The sequence below is a fragment of the Nicotiana tabacum genome, chromosome 23 (genome assembly GCF_000715075.1).
Source record: "Nicotiana tabacum cultivar K326 chromosome 23, ASM71507v2, whole genome shotgun sequence".
NCBI classification, from domain to species: Eukaryota; Viridiplantae; Streptophyta; class Magnoliopsida; order Solanales; family Solanaceae; genus Nicotiana; species Nicotiana tabacum.
The window spans coordinates 53,877,576-53,901,084 of NC_134102.1; positions in this window are offsets into that span (position 1 = coordinate 53,877,576).

The following is a 23,509-nucleotide window of genomic DNA, read 5'->3' on the forward strand; positions in this document are numbered from 1 at the left end:
ATGTTGTACATATTAAACCTTTATCTACATAGCCTCTAAGAGTATCTAACATTAAAATATGGTTGGAACAGGACCCTGACCTACCCATAAGTATATATATACATAGGAAAGTCCGATAACCTCTAGACTCAGCTATACTACGGATGAAATGGAGATTTGCCAATCCTCAGCTGGATATCAACTCCATCTATGATAAGATCCCATCAAACTAGATACTTGAACCTATAAGCATGGATGTTGTGCCCCGACGGTGGGACATGAGTACAAAGAAATGCACTAAGTATGTAAGGCAAATAACATATGAATAATTGAAAGAAATCTGGAGGGTCAATGATATCCACGAAGCACACTTACCTTGTTCTGACTCATAACATATCTACAGTATTGAATTATCCAACTTACCTTACAAAGGATTTAGACTAAAAATGGCAGGCTCTGTTGGACGAGAACATCTAATGTCACGACTAATGTATATACATCTAATTCGTGTCATGATATACCTGAACTTGTTCCCATATGCTATCTGTACTGGAAACTGTTGTATCATGGAACTTCATCCATAAAATTCTTCTAGCCATCATACCTTATATCTGAATACTTACCCCAGACAGATCAAACATCTTTAGGGCTACACTGAAACATAAAAGTGGCACTTACGTGTTTCATAGGAGACCATGTGTAAGGCTCACTCATAAACATGAATAACCAGTGGCTCATACGCATAACATAGTAGACCGTCTGTATAGCTCATAATACTGAGGTCTGGCTATGAGTGCAACTGAGACCGTCCATAACCAAGCTTCATTATGCACCTGTAAGTTCATAGACCATCCATATGGCTTCACTGTACACCTGCACATTTGTAGACCGTCCATAGGGCTTCACTATAAACCTACGCATTCATAGACTGTTCATAGGGCTTCACTGTACACCTACGTGTTTATAGACCGTCCGTAGGGCTTCACTGTACATCTATATATTCATAAACCATCTGTAGGAATCATGTCTTATACATATTCATTTCATATCACTCATGCAGACATCATTCAATCATCAATAGATAAACTCATATTAATAAACATATAAGTTCGTTACGGTAACCAATCCTTATTCCTTACCCGCTTGCTATGCCATCCTTCATATTCTATATTGTTTAGCCGTAAAGAACGTTGTAACTATTTTGGAATCACACTTCTATCCTCATATCACATCACGACTCTTTTCTGGGGATTACATGATTCTATCTACTTATAGTTATGTAATATGCTTAGCTTGTGAGGCTACTCGTTATACATATACAAATCCATTCATCAATACATAATAAGAGTTGTGGGAGTTATGATCTATCAATTATATTCTTATTTCTAAACTTATCATATTCTGTAGTTTGCGACTCCATAGGTAGAGTATATCGTCTCTTAACATCCCCCCCCATATATAATCAACCTTACATAACTTGTGAGCAATGTAACTATCGTCGTGGGTCTTTATCAGTTTCGTGGACATAAATGTGTAAGTATTGGAAGTCGTGGAATTATTTATGTCGAATCATTCTTATCATTCTGCAAACTATACATTATGCTACCTTGTCGAACTATTCGTGTATAGCTATCCCTCATTATACTAGCACTAAATTGCTTCTGATTCGTTACATTTGTACGAAAGTTGTAATTGACGTCTAGATGTATTGTTACATATAGAAGACAAGGACCTTTTGGAAGGATCTATTTACTCAAGAATACATGAGACTGCGAACAACACAATCCATTTCAACATTCATATGTTTATTTCTAGACTCGTGAACGGACCTTAATTGTCGGAATATTACGTACACAAAGACTCGTCCCCTTGAATTCCTTATAAGGGTAACATAACTTACAGAATCATGCCAAATAAAGAAAGAATACCTTACATACCTCATAATGTCAAGTCAAATCCTCAAGCTAACTTAGCCTGCAGCTCCTTTGTCTACAAGGAATGAACAATACTATCGTCACTATACGAATGCAATAACTTATCACATTTGAACGACACATTTTATTCTACGATAAAACAGACAGCACTTCCCCTGTTTATGTGACTTCCCACGAGTTACATCAGCTAACAATAGACCAAACAACATCAAAAACACTCATAATAAGCCTTTCAAAATAGTTTAACAATCCTGACGAGCGGCAAGCTCAATTTGTGACTAAACAACTATAGTTTTAAACCCCTTCTTCCTTCCAGAATTTACCAATAATATTAACCTCCACTTATTCAACTATCCCTAATAATTCAGCCACAATACAACTTTAAAATGACCTCATAACAGTCTGACAAGTTTAGCAACTCAAAACTGATTTTTCAGATTACTAAAACATGGTTCCGACTTATTTTTTTTCTTTCAAATCGAGCAACACAACCAATAGTATATAATTAAGCCTCTTCCCATATAAACCATCCATGAATTTAATATAAAAATAAGTTCACAACCAGCCAATAGTGACGCAACAACAAGAAACATATTACTCTTTCAAAACTCGCAAGTTCTAGTCTTTACTATCGAGCTACAACTCGTAGAAGCTTAGATCAGGAAAGGAGAAGCATAAATTGGACTTGGACTGAGTAGAACCCACAAAACCTAGTCCATCTTCATCTGAAATTAGTCTCCCAATACAGCTACAAGAAGGAGAAAAGAAAACTAGCAAGTTGTCCGGGTTTTTCGGCACTAGAATCACTTTGTATCACATAAAATCACCTAGGGTTTGTATGGGATTTTTGGAGGAGGAGTTGCAAGGGTTCAATCTGATGTTCTTGGTCTGAAAAATGAGAAAGAAATGAGTTAATTCAAGTGCAAAAAGGCCCCTTGTCCGCCCTCAATCTGCCCCCTTTTGGGGATTTATTTGGTCCCTTCATTTAAGCAAGTAGGTAACACACCTACTTGTCACCTACCAATTCTCGCAGTCTCGTGAAAACGCAAATATCTATCTACTCAAATGTCTCATTGACAAACTCTTTAATGAGTTGGAAAGCAAACTCGTAGACCATCAATTTAGTGGGTGGATCACCCGTTACTCCAAGTATATTTGGAGAAAAGCTCAGTGACATTAGACCCAAATTTCAGTAAAATTTATGAACGTAACTTGTGACGACTTTCGTCAACTTTTGTTTCACAACTCGCTTATAAACTTAACACACGACTATCATACAACTAAAATATCTCATAACATCATCATCTTATCATGTTAAGCACCCTAGTCTCATCCCAAAAGTAATATTCCCGACTTGCCAACTTTCAACAAAACTTATTTTCTTCGATTCGTTTAACTTCTAAACCTTCGAACCCTTTTTGTACTTGTTCATGATCTTAAATATTTGTAACCTACAAGGTAACATGATTAACTTACTTTATATACTATCAAAGAGGATCTCATTTGCGAGCTTACATTAATTGACTTATGACATACTTTTACGTATGAAAACATGAGGTGTAACACACTCTGTGCCGTATATTGATTATGATACTGTGAGATGTTGGCATGTTTAGACTTGATGATTGATTTTGGGCCATAGAGACATATTGAGCGGATTGATGACTGATCTTGGGCCATAGAGCTATGTTGATACTGATAGTGAGGTGATGCTTGAGTCAGGCCCCATATTAGGCTACGTGATATTGATCATTGACTTTTGATCCGATCAGCGCTTGGGCTAGGATCTGTCCCTCCTGAGTCAGGTTATAACCCATGGTGCTTTGGGCCCTGTGAGTGCAGGCACACGATATGTTCTTAGTGAGGGGCTTATGCCAGACACCCGTATAGTGTTTTGTGTGTGTGTGTGAGAGAGATGATCCATGGGCATTTTTCCAGGCACTATGAGAGTGCTAAGAGTATTTTTTTTAGGAGCATTATGACAGGCACCATGAGAGTGATGTGGGGTACTTATGCCAGGCACTATCAATGTGCTGAGCTTTTGTACACTTGAAGATTAAACTATGATATTGTTGATTTAATATGTATATTTGACATGCAAGCATAGAGTTGCATCTTCCTCGTGCTAATTGGTATTGATGTCTCCACTTGATATTTAGAGCTTGAAATAATAGTTTACCTTGATAAATCTCTTCCTAAGTGCTTTTTTGTGGAAAATTTGATGCCTTGATTGATATTACTGAAAAAGTATGCCTATTTCTCCTCTTATTATGTTAGAGTTGAGCCTATTAATATTTGAGGTACTTTTCCTTGTATGCCATTATCATGCTGTTATTGTTGTTGTTGGCTATTGAAAGTGAGCATCGGACATTCCTAACTTCGCCACTTCTTTCTCCGAGGTTAGGCTTTCTACTTATTCAGCACATGGGGTCGGTTGTACTCAATACTACACTTCGCACTTCATGTGCAGATCCAGGTGGTGCTGATAGTGATGGTGGCTAGTGAAGTGTTTATCTGAATTTGCTTGATTATTTCTAGGTTGCACTGCAGTTATGTTCGCAGGCCTTGAAGTCCCCTCCTTTATCTATTATGCTACTATTTAGCCATTTGGATATTATTGTGTTTTGTTCAGACTTTGTATTTTGTATTCTATGGAGCTCTAGCACTCTGTAACACCAGATATTTGGTGGTTCCAGTTGTATTGATAGTATGCCTTCATTTATTTATGTTATTCCGCTATCTGAGACTATTTTTTATTATTGTTGAAGTTTATTTTTACATATTTGTTATTGTCTTGCCTAGCAAGCGGTGTTAGGCGCCATCATGGCTTCGGTGAGATTTTGGATCGTGACAAGTTGGTATCAGAGCACTAGGTTCATATAGGTCTCCAGGCCTAGTAGAGTCTTGCGGATCGGTACGAAGACATGTGTACTTATCATCGAGAGGCTATAGGGCTTTAGGAACTTCCACTTACTTGATTTCTTATAGTACGAATTTATCTCGACTTGAAGCCTATATATTCAATTCTTTCCCATTCATTAATATGAGATGTTGAGTACTCAATATCGATTGCGCACTAGTGATTTTCTATGATAATACATATGTGGTGTAGGATATTTTCACTCGTGTTATGAGGGCAGGCTACTATTGTCGCTTTGTTGAGGGTTTCCATCTGATTTAGCCACTATGTTGGGTTTACCCATAGGTTTGGAGTCTTATATAGTGTATTGCAATGATTCTCGCATTGGTCTTGACGTGGTGTTAGTGAAGAATGGTAGGATGATTTCCTAAGCTTATGGCAGTAGAAGCCCCGTGAGAGGGATTATACAGTTCAAAATTTGAGTTTGGCATTTGTTTCTGCAGAGGCGAGGTATTTGAGTTATGGATGTTCATGACCTAGTTGATAGATTTGCGAGATTGGGTATTTCTGAGGTAAGTAAAGTTCTCTCTTGTGTTTTTGCGCAGTCATCCTTGTTTGAGCGCGTTAGGGATCATCAGTATTCTATTATTATCCTTATACACGGTGTGAAAGTGAGAGCGTATCATTATGGGTTTATTGGTAGGGTTGCCACAAATTTTAAGGAAGTTTGATGCTATTTTGGTCATTATGGGCAATTTAGGGCATTTCATATTACTGGTGACTTCTTACATTTTGAGAGTTTGAATTTGACGAGAAGGGTTTGCTTGAGCTACTAAGGGATTGTGAATGCTTGATTATAATCTTGGTGACGATATTGTCTTGAGTTGGGATGTGTTGACAGGTCTTCTATTTGTTCAGTGGTGGAATGAAATAGATTTTTGCAGCATGTAAAAGATTATGGACTCGGACAGATTATTTGATTACATAGTAGTTGTACCCATGGAAGGTCATAGAAAGATGTTGATATAAGGTCACACATGTGGGTTATCTCTTGTGAGAAGTTGGGGGTTGCAAGATTTCTTTTGAGGTTCCTATGAAGAGTTTTACCATTTATCCAGTGGAGTGTGTATGCTACAATGTGTGTTCGAATCGCTTGAGGAAGATGGCATGACTGTCACAAGATTGAGTGTGCATTTGGAGTGACAAAGTGGGATGTGTTATGTTTGGTGAAATATGAGCTTATGATAAATTCAGTTGAATAACAGTGCAGGATCATGGTAGTTAAAGAGGAATAGTCAATTATGGGTTGTTGGGTTATGTGATGGTGGCTTAAAGCCAAGTGAGGGAGTCTACTGTCAGCGATTGGGTTATCTAGTCATGTGTTGTTATAGATAATGGACTAAGGTATGCTTGGGGATTAGATATGACTTAAGCAAGATGTCTTTGAGGATGATTCAAGGAAGGAATTATTGGGTGCATGTTGTATTTCTCCTTAGTGTTATGTGGAGGTTGTGGAAGGACTCAGGTTCGATATTCTTCTTTGGGGTAGTGTGCAAGGGAAATGATTCGCTCGATAGTTTCTTTTTGGATTATTCATGTGTTGGTGGAGCACTAGACGTTTCACATGTTTGGCTATGCATTTGGTACTAAGTCAGAGTGGACGACTCTCGAGAAGGTTCTAACGGATTCAAGATTCAATATGTGGTATATAAGGAATTTGGATTTGTGTGTGACTAAGGATTCAAGATTTGCTTTGGATTGTGGAAGAGACTTGGAGCATTTTAGTATCATTATCGGTTCTGCGAAGCAGTTTTTGAGAGATGGAAAAAATAGCTTCAGAATCATAGCACGCCTCTTCAAAGCAGGAACTTCGATTTGAGGTACTATTGAGTGTATAAGAGGGAACAAAGTGGCTTACGAGTCTTAGGAGACGGGATTTAATTGCGTTTTGATTGAGGTCTATAGTGTACTGGGAAAAAGTAGTGTTGTCACGAGACATGTCATGGGTAATCTGAAGAAGTTGGATCCGGTAAGCAGTGTGTGGATCAACATGGTAATAGGAACAATCAGTTCCTTTGGTATAATAGGGCTTTACAGGTGTTTTGTAGTAACACCTCTGGAGTTTGGCAGTCTGTGTGACTTGGGTGATAATAGGGATTCAAATTTGATTGTTGGGTTATGTTCATATAGGTTCCAAAGAGTTTGCGATGATTTTGACCATGACTTGCGGTAGGTGTCTTCTACAAGCATGGAAATTGTGTTGCGCGTTCTGATTTTCTCCTGAATTGAGCTAAGTAGAAGGTTTTCGGTCCATGAAGTGTGTATATTATTCGTGATTCAGAGTTAATATTGGGATTCTTGTACTTTTGCACTTTAGCATGATAGATGAGGTGAGCTGTGTGGAATTGGGATTGAGTGTATAAGGTTGCGGTTCAGTTTTGAAAGGAATGTCATGAGCTCTAGGCAGCGTAAGGGATTTCGGATGTTTAAGAGTATGCTAGCACTATTTTTGTATCACCTGAGAAGGGTGTGTTTTATGGAAGATGCATTGTGTATTGATTTGCGGAAGGCTTGACTAGTACTACAAAAATCGCAGGGTTGGTAGCCATTGATGTTCAAGTTTTGCTACTTGGCGTGGAAGGTTATAGGAGTATCTCTCGTGGGGTTATTGTGTATGGATGACATGTCAGTTATTTAAGTGGGTGAGTTAGAGATCAGGTATGGAGATTATGGTTCTCTCACGGCTTGGAGATTATATTTCTGTGAGGCAGACTATCCCTCTGGTTGCGGACTGTGGAAGTGTGTTCATGATCTTACAATTGATTGTATATATCATGGATAGGGTCACTGTGGACTTTTGGAATGCTATTGACCTATTTTGGAATGATGCAAATCGGTTTGGAGGACCATTAGTAGGCCTAATGAGAATGTGTATTCTGCACTGGATTGGATTTGCTTATTCAGTGCAGCATTTTCTATGGGGAGTGTAATCGGGCGGAATGGATGTTATTCCTGCCTTGTTCTGTATCACGTGTTACCTTATTATGCTATGATGGGTGGTGAGACTACTTGATTATTTACAAGCATGTTATGGTTCTGTTAAGGCCTTGTGGCGATATTTGAGCTAGGTGGATGTTGATTTGTTTATTACACCTTAGTCATGCTTAGCCTTTTCCATCGCGCATTATGTTGTTTTTCTCCCCATGGTTATGTTTATGCACTTTACGTGCTTGTTATTAATATGCATGTGTTTAGTAAGTATGAGCAGTATGGCTCGATGGGTATCCCCATGCAGATTGTTTTATTTGGATCGGGTTGCACATTGCAATGGTATTTTGTGTAGAATGGGTTGCACACTGCAACGGGGTTATGTTTGATACAATTCCTTGTGCTCGTTTTGTATGTTTTTGTTTCTCCCTTGTGGGATGGATTCATAGAATTTTGTCTTACCGTGGTATCTATTAAACTTGTTGGATAATTCCCTTTTGGTTCTCTTTCCATTATTGATCATATTCAAGTGGTTGCTTGTAGGCGCACGGATCGTGTCGTATGAGGTTCTTCATGGTATTTGATGTGGCATATCAGTCAAGCAGCTTGTAATGGATGAGATGAGGTTATTGTACCTAGAATCAGTGTAATTGGATTTGTATAAGGTATGTTTAGAGGAGGAATGTCACTAATCAGGTCAGAATTTGGCAATGGTTCTTGTCGAGCAAGAGAATTCTATGACTGCTTGTTTTTTTGGGTGATTATGAGTTCCTACACATTTCTTTCTTCATTAGCGGTGTTGCAAAGGTTTGGCATAGGGTTTTATTATGAGGTATGTTATCGGTACTGGGTTTAGTAATAAGCAACTATTGTGGTTAGAAGATATTGCTATGGGCATATGAGCGAAAGGGTTCATCATGTGGTTATATCTTGGTAGTACACTTATGGTTTGATACAGCTTTTTCGGAAGTTCCGGATCCTAGAGGGAGTTTCAGAAGTTGAAATTTGGTTCTAAGGATTGTAAGCTAAGTTTGAAGGAAGAATTTTCAGTCAAGATTGTGTTAATGTGATTATATGGATCAAGGTGACATGAGATCACCCATGGGTATGTGTAAGATCAGTTATACAGTGATTTTCCAGCTTTGGAACGACTCTTGGCATGTTCAAGGATGAATGGATGTTTATGCTGGGAGAATTTAACGACTTGGCCGATTGTTTTGAGCTTTAGCATTTCATTCAGCAATTCGAGACTTTGGATAACTTCATATGATGCATTATGACTTGCTTGTATTGTGGGTTTTGAATTTCGAGAGGTTCAGAGTTGATTTGGAAGAGTAATTCTCAATTCTAACGCTTTCAATTAGAAGAGTTGACAAATATTTGACTTTTGAGTAAACGACCTCGGACTCGGAATTTGATGGTTTCAATATGTTCATATGCTGATTTTGGACTTGTGCAGGTGTTCGTATTTGAATTTGGATGTTCCTAGAAAGTTTTGGCCCTATTAGTCAAAAGTTGGCAATTTGAAGAATTAGAAAGTTCATAGGTTTGACCGAAAGTTGACCTCGGTGTTACCAGACTCCTATTGTGGTTTTGAGACCATGTTTAGGTTTCTTTAGTTGATTGGAACATATGTGCAAAGTTTGGTTGTGATCCGTAGTGATTTAGTGTGATTCGGACGAGTTCGGTGAAGTTGAAATGTTTGAAAGTTAAGAAAATGATCTTGACCTTCAATTCTTGCATTTGATGTCAATTGCGGTGTTTTGTGATTTTGGATAAGTTTGGATAACGTATTTGGAATTGTTGGTATGATTGGATGGGGTCTCGTGGGGCTCGGGTGTGATCTAGGTTGGTTTTGGACCATTTTCCTTTGATTTGCAAAGCTGATCTTCTAGCGTTTCTGATGTGCTTTGCATTCGCGATCAATGGATCGTGTTCGCATAGAGTAATTTTGGTCACTGGTTTTTTGTTCTTCGTGTTCACGAGATGGTAGTTGCGTATGCATAGAGTTTAGGACAGATGCTCCGCATTCGTAAGAGACAGGATGTGTTCGCGAAGAGGAAGTAGTCGGTTGGGGGTGTAGGCCTTTGCATTCGCAAGGTGTAGCTCGGGTGAGTTTTGGGGTGGTTTCGGACCATTTTGGTTGAGTTTGGCATAGTTGATATTCTGATGTTTTGATGTTCTTTGTGTTCGCGACCAGTGTGTCGCATTCAAGTAGAAGGTTTTGGCTGACTGGTGATTTGTTCTTCGCGTTCGCGATGAAGTGGTCACGTTCGCGGAGCTTTGTTGTCAGGCAGGATTTTGGTCATCGCGTTCGCATGGGCAGCATCGTATTTGCGCAGGCCTAGGCAGTGTGGATGTTCTCGTTCGCATAGGAGGCTTCGCATTCCTGAAGCATAGCTAGAGTTGGAGGCAGTTTGTCCTTCACGATCGTGAGCGTACTACTGTGATCGCATAGGGTACTGTTGGACAGTACATTTATGTTGCCAATTTCAAGACTGTTGACGACAAATTTTGACTCTCCCCTTTAAAATTAATTATATTTAATGATTTGCAATAAATATGGTGAAAATATTTTCTAAATCAATAATACTTATTTTCATATATATAATAGGAAATTAGTAATTAATAGTGCTAAATTAATAATTTGGTATTAAATATTTACAAAACATATTACCCTTACTATTTTGAAATTATTAAAGTAACTTCAATACTTTGATACACAGGTTTTATAATTAATTTAACAAATTAATCCTTTATTTTAAAATTACATCGCTTATTAATTATTTAAATTAATTTGAAATTAATTTTACAGTTTGGTAAATAAGTTGTTTTAATAAATAATCAATTAACTACAACAATCTATAGTATATTTGATGATTATATTTTATCACATTTAATTAGAATAATTAGGCTTAGTTAAGTTAATTTTAAAGGGGTTAAAAACTAAAAGGTTATAATTGCAAATGCCCAATTAAATGCAATATGACCATTTATTAAAACAATTACAGCCCAAAACATAAGCCCAATACCACCTGGCCAAGTTCAAAAATTACCCCTCCCTTCCACCTTGGCGATCCGGGCCATCTCGTCTAAGCCAATAGCAAAGTGCCATGTCACCCGTCCCATTCACTTATAAAACAAACACACACCATCCTGATTGTTGATTCATATCATCAATGGACCAGGTTTAATCCCTTTTTTAGTTATTTTGAAAGCGGCCACCGATTTTTTCATAATAACTATTTTAAACCCCCTAAATATCAAAATAATCGGAGTCGTTAATCAAAGGATCCAACAGCTCCCGTTCTATCTCTCATTTTTATCCCTTAAAGACGACCAACCCCTACCCAAACCCATTTTCCCTTTGACCAACCGCCTCCCTTTCCCTAAACGCTCTCTACAATCCTTCTGCCCTAACCATCAATCGCCGAAACCTTGCACAAATTTGTGCAAGGTTATCTCAATCGAAGCCTGAAACACTCACCTTGTCCCTATGTCGTGAATCGCGCCTGGTTATTTTCTCTTTCATTGTCAAAATTTGAAATCCCCAAATCTAAACCCTAGACTCAAAGATGAAAGTTCAAATCATTTAGTTCTCTTATGTTCTTTCAAATTGGAGCATGCACGGAGCTTTTGCAGAGTTTCATCATGAGGATTTGTTACCCAGATATCAAACGTAGTGACCTTTGGGTTTTAGATTTTACCTGATGGATCTTTTCCTTCAACGGTCATCCCCTCGTGCCCAGGTAATTCCTATTTCCCCTATGTTTTCTCTGATTTTACCCACTTTGCTTTCATCATCCGATCTTCGTCACTTTCCACTACCTAGATTCAAATCTGCTGAAACCCTAAGGCATTGAATGCCTCTATAAATAGGAGCTTTAATGGATCACCAAACACACCCAACATACACCTAACACACAGCAACATACATTGAGAATCACTTTACACAATCTAAAGCTTAGGTTTTTAACTGATTTTTCACTTTCTCTTTTTTCCCGCTTCTGAGTTCATTCACTGTTTGAAGTTTGAGTCTATGGTTCCTAAAAGGAAAAACAAAAGACTTTGTTTGGTTTGCTGCTCCGAGGAAGGTTAGTTTATACAGACCCTCCCTCTTCTTTGATTATCTGTGTTGCTTTATGCTTACCATGATTCTTCTGTTGGCTGCCTTTCGTTTATAATGTATGTTTGTTGGCTTATGACTATTTATCATATTTATCTGTAGTTAATTAAGAAATCTTAGCAAACATAAGTCTTCTGTATTTTCTTCTTCTATGGTTGAATAAGTCTTTAGCAAAAATAAAATCTAAGTCGGTCGTAGTCCATTTTCTTTAGTATGGGGTCCAGGTAGTTTGGGCCACATGAGGAAGAAAGAGGGAAGAGGGAGAGGTAGAGTAAAGAAAGGGAGAAGCATACAAATAAGAGAAATTTTCAAACACCACTATTGTTTAGTGGCTATTAACTTCCTATAGCTAATATTCAGTTGTTATGCGAGTGTATTCGTTATATTCGCGTTACTATATTCATGAATACAGTAGTAAAAATCGCCTAAAAATAGGGGAGGCCAGCTGTTAAGCGACTGTGTTCGCTTTATTCGCGCTACTGTATTCATAAATACAGTAACAACAATCGCCTAAAAATAGGTCTGTCCAGCTATTTAATAACGGAAAGAGGATTAATTAGTGTGTATCACTCCTAATTTAACTCAACAAAATCAAATCTAACATGCCTCATTATCAACCCAATTAATTAGCATATTTTTTCGAACGTTAAACACAAAAACATAGCATTGTATTCAGCTTCAACAAACTACTATTCTGATTATTTAATACACTTGTAATGATATTTTTTGTTTGTATGCAATTGTATTTACAGGACATATACTGCCACTAGCATATGGTGTAGTTGATACAGAGAATGATGTTGCTTGGTTATGATTCTTTGAGCAATTCAAGGTAGCTTATGGCGACCGGGAAAACATGTGCATTCTTTCAGATAGGAATGAGAGCATCATCAAAGCTGTATCCAGAGTGTATCCTACCGTACCCCATTTTGCTTGTATATGGCATCTATGGAACAACGTATACAAGAAATTCAAAAGGAGTCATAAGAAGTTGAGCGGGGTATACTTTTCACAGGCAAAAGCATACGCCCAGGATGAATTTGATAGTCTAATGGAAAAGGTGGAGAAGGTGGATATTTGGGTGAAAGATTACTTGGAATTAGCTAGATACGAAAAGTGGGCTAGGTTGTATGCACCTGTTAACCGGGGATGGACTATGACATCAAATATTGTGGAGTCAATCAATTCAGCACTTGTATCAGTAAGATAATTGCCAATATATGACTTCATAGAAAAAGTTAGGAAGATGTTTGGACGTTGGAATTGCAGCAATCGAAAAGAAGCTTCACACACGTACACAGCGCTTGGGAAACAATATCAAGGATTCTTGGCATGAGGTTTAGCAGACACATATGCTGTATGACTCTTTGCAGGTGAGGGATCTATTAGTTATTGTTTGCGCTTCTTGCGAGGTGGTGATGATGATGGACCAACGCTTGCATCATGTTTCTTCTTCGGCTGTAGTGGGGGTGTAGGACTAAAGTCATCAGAATCCTCCTCATTGTGGTCTGTATGAAGAGGACTTTGGTCTACATCAGCATCATCTGGAGGCACCTGAATAACTGCAAGCTCACTAGAGGTTAGTTGAATGTTCTTGTATTTCATCTGAAAATAGAAATACACTCAATGTAAATCTTTATTGTTGTATCGCTCCTAAGTTACTGTATATCTGTATATAGCCAGACATGTTTACGCTTGTATTCACATGTATTCTGTAAAACTTTATAACAATGTATTAAATGTGAAAGTTTTATTACTGTATTATGTATTTGTTGTATTTCTGCAATCATGTATTCTGTATTCAAATATATTTTGAATTAAATTATAACAATGTATTTAATTATATAAACATATGTTGTATATAATACCAGTCAGTTAAATAATAATAAATTATGATGTTTCCCTCATCGTTGAACATGACGTTCATCAAGTAAGCGAACTGTGGCTGGTTGTCAGTGGACTTCCAATTGAGTATTCTGGGAATTGATCAAGCCCTTCATGACTATTGAAACCGGAGGAAGGCAAACATTTGCTAATTTACTTAGCGATCTCAGAGGTAGCGGTAAATTCCATTTTAGTTCGCGAAGTCTAAGGTACGCAATCTCATGTCTATTATGTTAGTAAAATTTTAACGGGAGCGGAAACTCACTACCCACACCTCGCAAAATTGGCCTTAGCTCTCATAGTCACTGCTCGAAAGCTTAGGCCTTATTTTCAATGCCGCCCGATAGATGTGGTGACAACGTTTTCCCTGCGGAATATCCTTCACAAACCTGAATTGTCAGGTCAACTGGCCAAGTCGAAATAAGTGAATTTGACATAGAGTATAAACCCAGAATTACGATCAAATCACAAGTTTTGGCCTACTTCGTGGCTGATTTCAGTCCCGGACTGCTGCCTTTTGCCACCAAAGAATCAGTAATGGTGTCAGAAACAACATCAGGAGTCTTGACTTTGTTCACGGACGGAGCTTATAAATGTGAAAGGGTCCGGGCTCGAGGTAGTACTAATTACGCCTTTGGGAGAAACCCTAAGGCATGCCATAAGAACTATTCCCTTGACTAACAATGAAGCCGAGTATGAGGCTTTGATTGCAGGACTTGAACTAGCCCGGGGACTAGACTCCGAGGTCATTAAAGTGAAATGCGATCCCCAACTGGTAGTAAATCAGGTATATGGGATCTTCGACACCAAAGAGGAACTCATGCAACAATATGTCATGAAATTCCAGACTCTGCTCGCACGATTCAGGGAATTGCCAATCACCCACATCCCGAGAGAAGAAAACGCAGAAGTAGACGCACCGGCCAATCTGGGCTCATCCACATAAATGAAGGGATCGGATTCTGGTACGGTCGTACAGCTCATGCATTCGGTATTGGATGTGGACAGTTATTATGAAGTAAATGCGACCAATTTGGCCTGGGACAGGAGAAATGAGATCATCGACTATCTTGAACATGGCAAACAACCCAAAGATCCAAAGGCATCCCGGGCACTCCGTACCTAAGCAGATTGTTACAACTTCTGGGGAAGCCAGCGGTATAGAAAGTTTGTCCAAGGCCCGTTGGCTCGATGTTTAGGAGCCTCCGCGGCTAATTACGTCATGAGAGAAGTTAATGAAGGAATCTGTGGAAATCACTCGGGTGCAGATTTGTTAGTGTTAAAGTTAGTTAGGGCAGGATACCACTTGCCCTGAATGGAACAAGACGCTAAGGCATTTATTCAGAAATGCGGCAAGTGTCAACGCCACGTGCCGTTGGTGTATCAACCGGCAGAACTATAACTCCCCGAACTCGGGGAGCGCAACCGGCGCTCAACAAAGTGAACCCGCCCAAGCAAGCCTATTAGATTTCCTTCTACCCAAATTCATCCATGAATAAAGAGAAAATATATCTCATTAATTACACACTGAGGGAATTTCATTAACAACCCTAATTTCCATTTCCATTATTTACTCCTTTTCTTTTTTTTAAGTCTCAAAATACATACACTTTCATAGCGGACGTGGAACAAGTGATTCAAATACATTATGACAATTTTAATTTCCCAACACCAATACACAACCCACACTATGTCTACAGAGCCTCTAACAGATACAACAAAGAACTATGATAGTGCAGGCAATAAGGCCCCGGCTATATCTCAAACACAATACATGAGGAACAAAAGATACATGACTCCAAAATGAAGTAGGGCTCACCAAGTCAGCTGGAAAGAGAGTGTACCGCTATCACTGATCAATGTCGCCTGCTGTGGAACCACCTGCATCCATTAAAGATGCAGCATCCCCGGCAAAAGGGATGTTAGTACCGTCGAATGACACTACTATATATGACTAAATGTCCTCTTTAAAAATAGAATGCCAATATAAGAAAGGGACAACCATGTAAACAACAAGCAACAATCAATGATATCCAAAGGTCACGTTAAAACATAATAATTTTCAAAATACGAAATAAGTCGGTGAAGATGTTAATCGAAATATGAAGATAATATTATTTTGGTTAGAAGATCTTTAGTACCGATTCACCATAGTTCACAATACCACTATTCACAATACCATTGTTCACAATATACACATCATAACCAACCTCACAATACCACCATGAATTTAGCACGGAGTCCGATAACGACCCGATTGGCTAGGCCGTCTTATTTGAAGACATCAACCACCATCACAATCTCAAGCACAATCACAATCTCTATGCAACTATACCACCATGAATCTAGCACAGAGTTAGATCATGACCCGATCGGCTAGGCTATCTTATTTAAAGACATCAACCACAATCACAATTTCCAGCACAATCACCACCATGTGTGCGGCATGGCATCCGATCAAGACCCGAGCGGCTAGGCCGTCTCATATGAGACATCATCCTTTTCTGTTATCAATCTCATCCCAAATAAGGGGAATAACTTTGTCACATCAATCTCATCCCAAATAAGGGAGAAATCATTTTTGATTTGCATACAAAGGAAACATAAATACAAATTTCATTTACCTCATGACCTTTAATATCGTATATAGCTTCATTGGTACTTTTAACCACTTACAACATCATTATTTCATTGGCTCCCTGGGCCATACATGTGATTCATCTTTCATGGTACAATGTCCGTATTTCATATTCTACACTTTCATTTCTTTCCTTTCATGGGTCATCATCATAAATATCAATATATAGAATATTTCGGAAATCACAACTTTAAGTCCATTAGAAATGAAGACGTTAAACACAATATATTTTTTCCAAAAAATAGAGTAAAATGATTGGCAATCGAAGCGCGAGTTAAAATCATAAACAAGTAACAGACAATTTATTCTTGAAATACTTTTTCCCAAAGAGGGCAATACACAATTTCATATCATGATTATGTAAGACCTCAAAACACGTTGAAAATACTTACAAGACATATCATTAGTTAAAACAACCACATTTGGGCATGACTTGAGTACATAAGCTTTTAGGCAATTTTATTTTCGAATTCATTTAAAACACTTAAATCAAAGCTCATTTCATAACCTTTCTCATATCGATCATTTCATTTCATCGGCACTGTTGGCCACAAGTATAACTTTCTTTCTTGGCACGTTGGCCACACTTTATATCCCAATTCACTTATTTCACTTCCAAACATCTTTATATTTTATCAACAATAAGACATTTTCAATCAAGACTTTAGGTACACATATGAGCAATTAAGAGTCTTAAGCATATTGAGATTTTCTCACACAATTTGGCATCATAACCTTCATTTGAAACATGACTCAAAGACATAGCATTTCAATACACTTATAATTCTTGAACATATTCCCAAAAGATAACATAACACGATAGGAACATTCGGAACACGTTTTGAATACATAATTCTCGACACTTTGCTTATTCGGAATATATTTTGAACAAATATCTTTCAACACTAACTTATTTGGAATAGCCAGTTTTTATAATGACCAACTCGGGACTTACATAAATTTCATGAACACCGTGGGCTTCAATTCTAAGGGAGAAGTTTAGCCAACATACATTTTCTTGAGCTTTCCTTACATTACTACGATGTTCCAAAAATTCTAGCAACTTTAATTTATTTAAAAACATCACAAAAGTAAACCATAATTAGGAAGATATTCATGGGTTCACCTCACTTAAGCTTTTCATTAAACATTAGGTGTGCAAATTGGTTATAAGGTTCTTCCACAAGATTTCCTTCACTTCACAACCCAATCTTTACCCATTTGAGCTCAACAATCTTCCCACAAACCTTATTGGTACATGCATGTATAAATAATACTCTTACACCCAAGAATCACTCTTAATCAACCATCTTCTACCCAAATTCGAAATTGAAAACTAGGGTATGGAACCTTACCTCTTAGATGAAGAACTTGAGGGATTTCTTGTTGGATTTCAAGGCTTGAGCAAGATTTGATGAACAAGGGCTTAGGAATTCCTTCTCTCACTCTAGGGGACTTTCCCCTCTCTAAAAATATCAAATTATCCCTCCAAAATGACCCTAAGATCATTTTATAGGAACTAGATCGGGTTATGAAATTAGAAAAATGGACCCTCAAAAATCCGGACCGGGCTACAGATCAGGCTAGGCACGGTCTATAACGAGCTACAGACCAGGCTTCGCGAGCTCTGTAGCGAGCTACTGACCAGGCTTCGCGAGGGATATAGCACGGTCTAGCGCACTACAGACCTAGCTTCGCGAGGGTTATAGCATGGTCTAGCGCGCTACAGACCTGGCTTCGCGAGGGTTATAGCAGGGTCACATTCTTCCAGCCTTTGGAAATTTGAACATAACGTCTTGTAGGAGTGTCCAAATGACGAACGGTTTGAAGCGTTAGAAACTAGACTCAAAGGGATTTAATTTGATAAGTAGATCACCTCCTAAGTCTTTATAGTTTGGTAGCAGCATGCGTTTGAAGTAGTATCTTGTGCGAATTGAGATATCCTTTCCACTTAATGTATCCAACTTGTTCCACACGAATTATTGCCATTCACAAAACTCCTTAGTATGTTTCAACACACCTTAAACATATATTTTTCATTTCAAAATAATGTGGTTCTATCCCATGGGTCTCCTTTAATACTCGAACACGTTATTCCCAAATACCGTTGGCGCACTTTTAAATCTTAAATCATTAGGAAATTTTTAACGGGGCCTTACATTCTCCCCCGCTTCGGATCATTCGTCCTCGAATGAGGAGTAGAGTCTATCCCCAAACACTTAACATAACACATCTCTTCTCTTTCGCACATCTCAAACTCCCAAATTTGACTAACTCCCAAAATATTTAGAAATTTTGACAGAGTTTCCTCTGTATTCAGGCCTATCTACCTGTCAGAGAATCACCAAAACCAGTCCTAACAACATATCCATAACTCCACAAAGCATCACAATATATATCAACAATATTAATATCAACATTACAGGCATCATATTATCAAGAGTGATATATGGACATGAGCTGCACATATTTAAATCATAACACATATAAAGTACCTTTCGATCCACAATCATTTGACTATACACTCAAGCGAGAACATTTTATTTCCTTAACACTTTTGGACCTAAGGTGGCCTTCTCGATTTACAGACTTCGTCATAACATATTAACGGAGGAAATCTCAACTCTCGGACTTATCTAACAAGGATGGCAAATAGATACCCCTCATAATCCAATTATCCTTTAACTTCACCTTCACTAGCTTTCAACAGAACGATAGACAAAGGATTTACAGCTACCTTAATAGACATAGACACATGATACACCGGGTACATGGAGGACAATAATAGGGGAAACATCATACTCATAGTTTGGCCTATTTCCTTCAAGATTTCATAAGGCCTAATGTGACTACACATACTTTACCTCCCTTAACAATTCACCCAACATATTCATAGCGAAAATCTTGAGAATAACCTGTTCACTTTCTTCAACTCTAAACCCATATGCCGAACACCCAAACTAAACCTTTGGCGACCTCCAACAATTACTCTAAGATGTGCTAGCTTGAATATGACCATAAAACTTCCTATCCATTATATTTGATCACTGGATGATGATGCTTCTTTGACATGTTTGAACCTTCAACCCCCATAGCTTACTATAAATAGGAACAACGAGGTCTGAGATTGGGCTGGAATTATTCAAAATCCATTAACATGCCGAAAAGGGTATTTTAAGAGGTTATATTCTAAGAGACATGAGGGTGACCACCAATAGTGCTTCCACGATTAATCATTGTGACGAAATCATCGATTCAACGAATGAAGCATAGAATTTCCTAGTAGGCATTCATAATGTAGGGAAAATCAGTTTAACTCGAAATGAGAATATTCTGGCACCCTGAATGTGATATGGGTTTCAAAATACATGAAATTGCATTATGCTCTTAACGGTAACTAGCACAAAGGATCTATGCCACAAGCCTATGAGGATGAAAAAGAAGTCGAACACTTGTGAGATTATTATCATTCTGACAGCTTAATCCTTCACAATAGTTGATCCTATATGAGAGGACAAGAGATACAATAAACTTGTCTTTCAAATCAATATGCTCATCATAAGGATGCTTAACTTTCAACCTCACACAAGTGAAATCATGTAGCTAGGACATCTTAATGGTTGGATGAAATCATGTATTGGTTAGAGAGAATGAACACTTTGCTATGAGCTAGACATGTTTTTGCCATAATAACTATCAAGCTGCAATACAAGGCCACTTCATGGGAAACTACAATATTAAAAACAAAGTAAGTTACTCACTGAGGCATGATCTAGGTGGACATGAAAGTAATACTGAGATGGGAGAATAAAAAGATCTTCCTGCGACGAATTTGTGAAAATCTCAAATTTCCCAGAAACTTTTATGCGGACAAGTTACCCCTTTCAATTGACAGGTACACATATGATAGGTATTGAGATATGCTCTTATGTTACTAGACGGTTAAAATGATTCATGATAATATACACAAAGGAACAAAGTGATTGTTCAAACCATAGGATCCACATACACCAGAGAGAAAAAGAGTGGCGCAAGAAGGATCTCAACACTAGGCTACTTTACATTAGATTTGATACCACATAGGTAAATATTATGGTGGTGCATGCATAGGCACAAGTGAGCAGATGTTATCCATTTGAATCAAAACATTCTGAAAAAAACATTCATGAAGTATATTCCCTTGTTGAGAATTTAGGGAAGCAAGTGGGAAGTATTAGCCCAGGGTTATAACTCAATTCATGGAAATACTTATAGAGCTTAATTCCACAAGAGGTTGTAAATAAGAGAATTTGTGATAGAGTGGCTTCATGAATAATGCGTCTCGTTCAGAAAGTAAGTACATGCAATGTTTTGTGATTCAACGTTTTGGTTAAGACCATATTTGTGTAGGCCCCTTCAATATGGATGTACATATACAACAAGAAAAATAATGTGGTGTTCACAATAAGGTAGCAAGGAGTGACTCACTTTCTGATTTTAGATTGATATGGAAATACCTTAATTGATGCCTCTCGACTCCACATCCATAACATACATTGGTATCATAGTGACATACCCCCGAATGATATCTCTTACACTTCACGCAATGGGGATGAGGTACACTAAACTGAATCGCCCCACTGACCTGATATTTACCCTTTTTGTATACATCAAAAACATTCCCCCTATCCTTCCTCCAAGCCTTCATGGCGGGAGATCCCTATACCGGTTTGTTATGTGGGCCATTGGAATTTCCCAAGCTGCCACCCCTAACACACTCTTGAGCGTACTCACAACACGACGCAAAATGCTCTCGCCCGCATATCGGGCAGACCGAGATGGGTGTAACCAACCTAAGGGCATTTGTTCTTCTGTGCCCCCTCTTTCCAAGACCATAACATATTTCAAGAGTCATCAAATATGTCCCCCAGTGGCTCTTCTTAAAAATCAAGCATTCCGACTTATTGGTACAAACAACCCTCTTTCGTTTCTTAGGTTCTCTCATCACATGATCTGGTGGCGTGGTGACATTAATAGGAACAGGGATACTTCCCCTACTAACTGGTTCCTTCAATACTTCCTCGTTGCCTCGAACCCGTGGGTTACTCATATGGAAAATGAGACACGACGAGGAAATTAGCTTCCTATCTTGAGCTCTATCGCACAATATGGAGTATCAAAGAAGTGTGAAATTCCTAAATGTCAAAGTAGCCTCCTTATTATAGATGTGGTCGACAACACACCGATAAGAAGGACTCTACCAGACACGGCTCCGAGACATCCTAGGACACTTTAAAACCATAGGCTCTGATACTAAGTTTGTCATGCCCCGAACTCGGGGAGTGCGACCTGTGCTCAACCGAGTGAACCTGGCCGAGCAAGCCTATTAGATTTCCTTCTACCCAAATTAATCCATGAATAAAGAGAAAATATATCTCATTAATTAAACACTGAGGGGATTTCATTAACAACCCCAATTTCCATTTCTATTATTTACTCCATTTTTTAAGTCTCAAAATACATACACTTTCATAGCAGACGCGGAACAAGTGATTCAAATACATCATGACATTTTTAATTTCCCCACACCAATACACAACCCACAATATGTTTACAGAGCCTCTAACAGATACAACAGAGAACTATAATAGCGCCGGCAACAAGGCCCCGGCTATACCTCAAACACAATACATGAGGAACAAAAGATACATGACCCCAAAATGAAGTGGGGCTCACCAAGTCAGCTGGGAAGAGAGTATACCGCTATCACTGATCAATGCCACCTGTTGTGGAACTACTTGCATCCATTAAAGATGCAGCGCCCCCAGCAAAATGGACGTTAGTATCGTTGAATAGCACTAGTATGTATGACTAAATATCCTCTTTCAAAATAGAATGCCAATATAAAAAAGGGACAAACATGTAAACAACAAACAACAATCAATGATATCCAAAGGTCACGTTAAAACATAATAATTTTCAAAATATGAAATAAGACGGTGAAGGTGATAATTGAAATATGAATATAATATTATTTTGGTTAGAAGATCTTTAGTACCGATTTATCACAGTTCACAATACCACTATTCACAATACCAATGTTCACAATATACACATCATAACCAACCTCACAATACCACCGTGAATTTAACATGGAGTCCGATCACGACCCGATCGGCTAAGCCGTCTTATTTGAAGACATCAACCACAATCGCAATCTCAAGTACAATCACAATCTCTGTGCAAATATACCACCGAAATCTACCACGGAGTCCAATCACGACCCGATCAGCTAGGCTGCCTTATTTGAAGACATCAACCACAATCACAATTTTAATTACAATTTCCAGCATAATCACCACCATGTGTGTGGCTGGCTTCCGATCACGACCCGATTGGCTAGGCCGTCTCATGTGAGACATCATCCTTTTCTATTATCAATCTCATCCCAAATAAGGGAAATAACTTTGTCACATCAATCTCATCCCAAATAAGGGGGAAAACATTTTTGATTTGCATACAAAGGAAACATAAATACAGATTTCATTTACCTCATGACCTTTCATACCGTATATAGCTTCGTTGGTACTTTAAACCACTTATAACATCATTATTTCATTGGCTCCCTGGGCCATACATGTGATTCTTCTTTCATGGCACTATGGCCGTATTTCATATTTCACACTTTCATTTCTTTCCTTTCATGGGTCATCATCATAAATATCAATATATAGAATATTCCGAAAATCACAACTTTAAGTCCATTAGAAATGAAGACGTTAAACACAATAGATTTCTTTCCAATAAATGGAGTAAAATAATTGGCAATCGAAGCGCAAGTTAAAATCATAAACAAGTAACACACAATTTATTCTTGAAATACTTTTTCCCAAAGAGGGCAATACATAAGTTCATCTCATGATTATGTAAGAGCTCAAAACACGTTGGAAATACTTACAAGACATATCATTAGTTAAAACAACCACATTTGGGCATGACTTGAGTACATAAGCTTTTAGGAAATTCTATTTTCGAATTCATTAAAACACTTAAATCAAGGCTCATTTCATAACCTTTCTCATATCAATCATTTTATTTCATCAGCACCGTTGGCCACAAGT